The 7,999-nt window shown below is 48.7% G+C and overlaps 1 long non-coding RNA gene across 1 annotated transcript; it reads left to right on the top strand.

Annotated features, from left to right (window-relative positions):
* The first annotated feature begins 1,255 nt into the window (after nt 1-1,255).
* LOC106974169 (uncharacterized) lies at nt 1,256-7,413 on the top strand. Its single transcript, XR_003414315.2, has 6 exons — nt 1,256-1,730; nt 3,170-3,758; nt 4,603-4,870; nt 5,475-5,603; nt 5,729-5,939; nt 6,172-7,413. It is a non-coding gene; the product is annotated as an uncharacterized LOC106974169 (long non-coding RNA).
* Nucleotides 7,414-7,999: the final 586 nt, after the last annotated feature.

Here is a 7,999-nt window from a genome sequence, read left to right as displayed (position 1 = left end):
TTTATACATCTTAGCAACTATTCACTGGTTAATACTGCCATGTATCACTTGCAAAGCCTTTTTGTTTTTGTTTTTGCTTGCGCTTTTAGTAAGCAGACTCTTTAAATGGTTCACCTTACCACTAGAGAAGATTAAACATAAGCACGTTCACGGTAACCTTAACGCAGGATTAAGACAGGTCAGTGCTGAAGGAGACACACACGGAAAGGTAACAGGGACTCCAAGGAAAGAGGGTCACGGCTGCACGACCGTCAGCCCAGGCTTCCTCGGGCATTTGCAAGGAGTCTTAAAAGATGAGGGTGATGAGGGTTTTGTAGTGCAAAAGGAGGGCATCCTCGCCAAAGCGGATGAGAAACTATCTGACGGTGTGTGTTCTGGAAAGAGGGAAGAGGCATTGCTCTACAAGCTCTATTTAAGATAGATGGGAAAAAGTGGGGGTGGTAGGGGAGATGGTGTGAATGTTATAATTAAGAGTTAAATCAGACGGAGAAGACACAGCCCATGGGAGGTGGGGAGCAGTATAAGAGTGCCTTTCAAAAGAGGGAATTCAGACAGACGAGCACTGGATGATAATCACCGCTCCCATAATAAATAGCTAGCACTCAGGGAGCGTGCCAGGCGCCCGGAATAGTTCCACGCACTTTACACGCATTAATCCATTTCAAGATGGCCAGAGAAGCCCGCCCCCGTCCCCCTGTGCCTGGAGCCCAGATTGCCGAGTTCTAGTCTAGCTGTGCTTTAAGGAGTTGTGGGGAGTTGTGGGGGGCTCTGGCTCAACTCTTCTACCTGTACAAGGGTGAGGTACATCCCAAACGTCCACTAGAGTTCCGAGGTCCCATGTAACTCCCGACATTTGTTAATATCAGCTTACCTAAAGCGAGAACCCCAGCAGGGGGACCCAAAGAAGGATCAGTCAAGACCTCTCAGAACAGGTGCCTTGGGAGGTAAATCCCTGTGTCCAGTTCTGCCTTTCCCTTGTGATCCTCTTTCCAACTTTACCCAGCACCGGGGGCTGGCCCACATTTCCCTCCCTCTCTCCATTGCTGTTGTGTCATTAACAAAACTCCCTGGACCTTCGCAAAGCCTCCACAGCAGAACTGCCCCATGAGAGAAACGGTGGATTTAATAAACTTCCCCTTAAATGGCCCCAAATCCTTCCCAGTGATTGGGGCGGGCGGGGGGGGGGGGCGGTGGACAGAGAAACCGCTATACACAGGACAGAGATTTCGGGGGCAGGAGGCGAGAGAGGGAAAGAGTAAAGACAGTTCTCGAGATCCTGGGCCTCAGGGACCAAATTAAAAAAGCAGCACCACTTAATTCAAAATCAGATGAATGTCAGTAGGATGTTTGTCAAACAAACTTGTCATCATTTGTCACAATTTGAGGAAGTCTCAGTCAGTAGTCACACTTGAACGTGTAACAGAGTTATTTATAGCCGCCAGTCTCCAGTTTTAAGTAAATGCAGGGCCGGGTTCGGTGTTATAAACAGCTTTATTTATAATGATTGTGCGGCTATAAATAGTTTGGTGTGCTGGGTGTAGCAGAGTGGCTCGGCTCAGGGCTGCCAGAGCCAGGAGGGAAGCCACAGGAGGAGGGAAGTGCATCCTCCTGCGTCTTCCTCTTCTCGGCGGACCCTCTCTGTGAGTCCTTGGCCGGGAAGGTATTTGATCCTCTTCCTCGATGTCCCTCGTGGAACGAGAAGTTGTGCACAACGGTGTTCCCAGGAGAAGGTGGAAGTTACTCACTTAATTAATTCACATCCGCCCTGAGATCTCCCGTGGAAAGGTTGGAAGGGAGTGGGCATTCCTGTATGGCCTGCTTTGTGCCTATTCATGGACAGTGAGCTAATTACGGGCTCCTTCTCATGCTGGAGGGTGGAGGGAGACATCCTGTTATTTTCCAGAACAGGCAAAGCTCTAAAGGTTTGTTTATAGCTTCAGCGTTAATTTGACCGACAGCAATAGTCTCTTCTAAAAATAAGCGGTTGTCAGAAATTTAGAAATTTACTCGCTTCTTGTGTCAGCAGCAGAACCTTGTCTAGGGAGTAGGGAGGTGGGGCGGAGAGAAGAAGAGAGGAAGGGGAATATGTATACATAAATTTTACATGTAAAATACATAGGTATGTCAGCTTAAAAACTGATCATTATGCTGTTTGGCACAGGGGCAGTGTTCTTACAACGGGGAGGGGCACCCTTCAGATGTTAATGTGCTTGTCGTATGGAAATTTCTGGTTCTATACACATCCCCACCCCACCCCACCCCACCCCCAAAAGCCCTACACTCAATTTTAATACCGTTAGGCTAAATCTTATTTTGCCCCTTTTTAAAAAATTCTTTTTGTCTCTGTTTTTCCATTATTATTATTTGTTAAATATGAAATTTATTGTCCCACTGGTTTCCATATAACACCCAGAGCTCATCCCAACAGGTGCCCTCCTCTGCGCCCCTCCCCTGCTTTCCCCTCCCTCCCCCCCCATCAACCCTCAGTGTATTCTCAGTTTTTAAGAGTCTCTTACGTTTTTTTTTTTTTTAAAGAAAAGGTGTGGCTATGAAAAAATTTATTGGATCTTAATTTGCAAAATTAGCTCCCCCCCATCAACCCTCAGTGTATTCTCAGTTTTTAAGAGTCTCTTAGGGTGTTTTTTTTTTTTAAAGAAAAGGTGTGGCTATGAAAAAATTTATTGGATCTTAATTTGCAAAATTAGCTCCCCCCCATCAACCCTCAGTGTATTCTCAGTTTTTAAGAGTCTCTTAGGGTGTTTTTTTTTTTAAAAGAAAAGGTGTGGCTATGAAAAAATTTATTGGATCTTAATTTGCAAAATTAGTTCCCCCCCCCATCAACCCTCAGTGTATTCTCAGTTTTTAAGAGTCTCTTACGTTTTTTTTTTTTTTTTAAAGAAAAGGTGTGGCTATGAAAAAATTTATTGGATCTTAATTTGCAAAATTAGTTCCCCCCCCATCAACCCTCAGTGTATTCTCAGTTTTTAAGAGTCTCTTACGTTTTTTTTTTTTTTTTAAAGAAAAGGTGTGGCTATGAAAAAATTTATTGGATCTTAATTTGCAAAATTAGTTCTGGTTCATTTTATTGCCGTAATTTAATACTTATAATGATTTTCTGACACATATGTTTTAGCAGCAAGATCTACTTCTTATTCATTTTTCATTTCAGTACAGCTGAAGTCTATTAGGTAGGACGGTACAAATCAGGGAGAGAAGAACCTTGCAAGAAATTGACTTCACGATGTCATCTTAGCATCCTTGAGACACGCGCTGAGCCCCTGTAAGCGCAAAGTAGTCACAGCCGGAGATTTGGGGCAGAAGGACACAGGCAAGCAATCCTTCTTGGAAAAGGGATTACTTTTTTTTTTTTTTGCTGTATCATCAGCAACCTCTTCATTGTCGTCATCATCATTATTGCAATTTTTGTCCAAGAGCGCCGTGAGATGCATCCTATTGGAACCCGTCCCCCTCGAGCTGTAGCAAGGACAGCCTGCCCAAGTAAGCTGCCGACTAACACTCAGAAGACGCAGGTCATGGATGCAGAGGAGCTAAGGTCAAGGGACTCTGAGGGGGTGCTTCTCATCCTGACCTGGGTGCTAGGGAGGGCATCCCGGAGGAGAGGGCCCCCGGGGTTGAATCCTGCAGGTGGTTCCTTAGGGCAGCGACTGTGTCTTTTTGTTTCTGCATAGACACCTGTGACGCGGAAGGCACGTGGTAAATATTTGCAGAGAGAACCAACGAAGGTTTACTCTCTTTTTGTAAGTTGATTGCCTCGAGAACCCTGCCGTTGTGCACTTGCGATGTGTCAATAAATACACAGATGAATTACAACAGTTAAAAATGAAACATTAGAGAGACGAGATTTCTGGGGTGTGTGCACCAGCGTGGGACAAGGGGCCTCTTCTGACTGATGCCCTCGCAGGCCTGATCAAAATGATAAAGTCCTTACTGAGTTATAAGGGTGTCCAAGGCCAAGGCGGAGGGAATAAAATGGTACAATATGCATGTAGCGGTGACTGATTTCAGTGACCTCAACAGCATCTCCCAAATTCCCTGCCTGTTTATTTTGGGAAGTACCTTTACCATACACGGGGTAAGACGTCATCTGCCATGGGTTCCAAGTCTGTACTCGTGGAAGACGTGGCCGTAAGCCAAAGAAAGGGGACCATTACAAAGAGAAAGATGTTACATCCAACTTCTCCCTCCTTCTCTCTTTTCTTTTCTTCTCTAAGATTGTTTTGGTTGTACTTATCTCCGTGATTATTTTCAGCATTTAAAAAGAGAGAGATTCTCAGTACTTATTTTGGAATACGAAAGACAAATGTTTTTCCCCATTGCTTACTGGGTGAAGGTGGCGGGGGGAGGGGGGGATTTTAATATTAGCATCATCAAGTCAGTGATTTCAGAGAAGATTCTTGGAACTGGAAATGTGTTTGGCCAGTCTGTATTAACTCCCATCCCAGCGATATTATGACCATATATCCTGGACCTAGATGTTCCCATTCGGGGAAGAAAGAGGAACACAATAAATTTTGCAATATTAATTGTAAATCTGGCAGATAGCTTATACCTAATATTTTTGTTTTTGTTTCTGTTTCTAAGAAATCTCCCCGATGCCGAGTACTAGCTGAGAAGGATGTGGTATACGTGCCTTAGTTCAGGCCCTTTGGCTACGCATTCTTGGAACTCGAAGTGTTTGGAGCTTCAGGACGTCATTAGCTCCTTCCATTCTGTTCCCCTCCTTTGACCAAGTGACTGGTTGGAAGCCATTTGCTTTTCTAAGAGAACGGAGCTGGGATAGAGTGTCTCTTGCCTTCCAGAAACGAGAACTCATGTTTTTTGGAGATGGAGAGACACGCCCATTATAAAGGTGGGAAAGGGTGAGGATTCTAGAGTCAGGCGGCCCTAGGTGTGAATCTTGGCTCTGTCAGTGTGTGAGGCAGGGGCATGTTGAGCCCTAAGTTTCTCCTTCATGCTGTAAAAACAGTAATGATACCATAAGAGAGGGGTTGGGAGAATTAAATTGGATGATGCGGGTCGAATACTTTGCTGTGGTCCCTGGCACACGAAACGTTCTCCAACATCTGTCAGAAGTAACAACGAAAACAAAACCAAGAAGCAAACTAACTCCCCTAAACTGGGTTCCTGGTTCTTTGGGCCAGTGGGACCAGAGTTGTTACTGGTTAAATATCTTCCTCCTGCACAGCCTGTCGTGTGCCCTTATTTTCCTGGGGGAGAACGTACATGCTTATTTCCTCTGAGAGAGAAACACAGGAGCCCTGTTCACTCCCCATCGGGCTTTGGGCAGAGAGAGACAGATGTGGTAGGTTGGTGGCTAGAGATGGGGACAGTGAGGGAGGGCCCCGATGAGCAGGCCCCAGGAGCAAGAGGGGTCTGACAGGTCCAGCTGGCCCGGCAGGACCAACTGTGTGGGACAGCGGACCCCCACTCTGGAACCCAGCCCGTGCCCGCAGGAGGAACAGCAGGGGTGACCCAGGGTGGGAGTGATCTCCGCCAGCAGGGACCCTGCCCCCGAGATGGACGCAGGTCAAATGGCGTTTGAGGAACCGAAGAACGTTGGGAGGGAATTCTAGAAGCCTCTGGTAAGTCAAGCTGGTGAGGGCTTAGAGCAGGGTTTCACTCGCAGACTGGGAAATAACTATTTGCACGCAAAATGATCCCATTGAATCCCGCAATAACCTTGTGACGTTTTTATGGTGCTTTGCAGATCAGGAGAGTGGAGGCCCAGAGAGATGTGAATCACTCACTGCAAGTCACAGGCATCAGCTCGAAGCCTAGATGGAAAACGAACCTCACCGATTTCAAAGTCTGTCCTGTCCATGTCACTGACCCAGCTAAACTTTACGGGACTACATTTTCCCCTACACTTCTCTCCCTGACTTCAGCTCGCTGGTGATGGGCTGTGTGTAAGTGTCTGGGTAAGTCAGCCGATTCTGAATTCAGGCTGTCTGCTTGCCCGTCCGGCCTGCACCACTTACTGGCCTCGCGACCTTGGGCCAGGGAACTAAATTCTCCGTGCCTCGGTTTCCTCATCTGTAAAGAGGGGCATGTTAGGCAGGGCTGTTCAGAGAAACAGAACAGATAGGATGTGTGTGTGCACGTGTAAACACACACACACACACACACACACAATCCTATTTCTATGTATAGAAATCGATGTATTTTAAGGAATCGTTTCGAGTGATGTCGGAGGCTTGACAACTTTGGAATCTGCAGGCAGGCCAACAGGCTGGGAGAAGACCCAGGGAGAAGCTAATGTTGCAGCTGGAGTTTGAAGGCAGTCTGGAGGCAGAGATTCCTTTTCCTTGGGGGAAACCTCAGTCTTTTTTTTTTTTTTTCTTAAGACCTTCAACTGATTGGGTGAGGCCCACCCACATTATAAAGGGTAATCTGCTTTACTCAATGTCTAGTGATTTAAATGCTAATCTCACCTAAAAAGTACCTTCCTAGTGATATCTAGACTGGTGTTTGACCAAATATCTGGGTACTGTGACCTCGCTGAGTTGACATATGGCATTAGCCATCACATGGGGCTAATAAGATCTATCTCCTAAGATTGAAGGGGGGTATCCGTGAGCTGATGTAGAAAAAGAGCTTGGGCACAGGTAAGTTCCGGCTACATATTACCCGTTGTTCTTCCCCGGAACTGGACGTGCTGTCTCTGGCTTTGGCTCGGACGGGTCATTTCTGTCCGTGGACTGGCCCTCTGGCAGCCGGCAGGTTTGAGTTCTGTCCCATCTGCTTCTTGCGGCTGCCGTAAAGTCCGGGTGCCTCCTGTGTGGCCCCCCGCGTCTGGGAGGAGATTTATGTATCCTGTTTCCCAGGATAAATTAGGATCCTGGGCGCTGCCTCCCATGGACGGCCTCGGTAGAGGCCCAGGAGGGGAAATACCGCAGGGAAGGGCGGCTGAGGACGGCTGAAATGGCAGGGCAAGAATGCCACCCAGAGAATCTTTGTTGTTTATACCGGTGGCAGGAAACAAACATAATGCTCTTTAATTTTCCTTGGCAGGGTCTGAGGCGCCTCGCGGCTGCCATCCTGTCTGCCTGGCCACGCTGCACCCCCACTTCCCCCAGCCTCAGGTGGACGGGCCCCCCAGCAAATGCCTTTCCTGGAAACATGAGGCCGCCACAGCCCTCCGCCGCCCGACCCCCTCTGCGTTCAAGCCTCTGCTCTGTCTCCACCGGCCAGCCGTGCCCGCCCCCCCACCCCGACCTCACCCTGACACAGGGAGAGACCCTTGATGGCCAGACGTGCATTGCAAGCCCCAACCTACGCTCCGTTTGGAAACAGGAGAATTTTCATTTTGCTTTGGTTTGAGGGGGGCGGGTAAAACTGGGACACATGCAAAAGATCTAGGCGGACAATGGGGAGGGCGAGATGGGGAGGAAACAGAGGAAAGGGGCTGGGGGCAGCAGGTGGGAGGGGGCCGGCAGGACCCGCGAAAGAATAAACTAAGCCTTCATCTCGGAGTCTGATCCGTTTCTGGACCCTGATGGGAAAGGTCATGAATTTTAAAATGTATCTCTCCGGCCGACAGCTCCAGTCATAAAGCCAGCACTCTCTGAAGCTCTGGACGGCGGGTGGCGGGAGACCTGAGACGGAGGGGCCCCCACCAGCCGCCACTGGCCACAGGCAGGCCTGTGGCAGGCGGTGATTATGGCGGGGGGGGGGGGGGGGTTGAACACGCTGTCCCCGGCAAGCTTCTGAGGTCAAGCAATCCTTCCTGCCAGCGTGTGGACGTCTCCAGCATGCCTGGCACGACTTCTTAACTTTGCAAGTGGGCCTCGTGGACTTAAAGTCCCTTGTGTCACTTGTAAGTCACATGGCCACCTGCTGCAGTCCTGGCCACCTGCCGGGAGCACTGGGAGCCCCCCCTCCTCTGGGGAGTGGCACCCAGGCTCTGAGAGCTGCTGCAGGAGGGGAAGCTAGGTGCTCCCCCCAACCCTTACCCCTCTCCCCACCCCTGCTCCTCACG

Source organism: Acinonyx jubatus, chromosome B2 (genome assembly GCF_027475565.1).
Source record: "Acinonyx jubatus isolate Ajub_Pintada_27869175 chromosome B2, VMU_Ajub_asm_v1.0, whole genome shotgun sequence".
NCBI lineage: Eukaryota > Metazoa > Chordata > Mammalia > Carnivora > Felidae > Acinonyx > Acinonyx jubatus.
The sequence above is the reverse complement of the archived record's forward strand: the minus strand, read 5'-3'. Positions and strand labels throughout refer to the sequence as shown.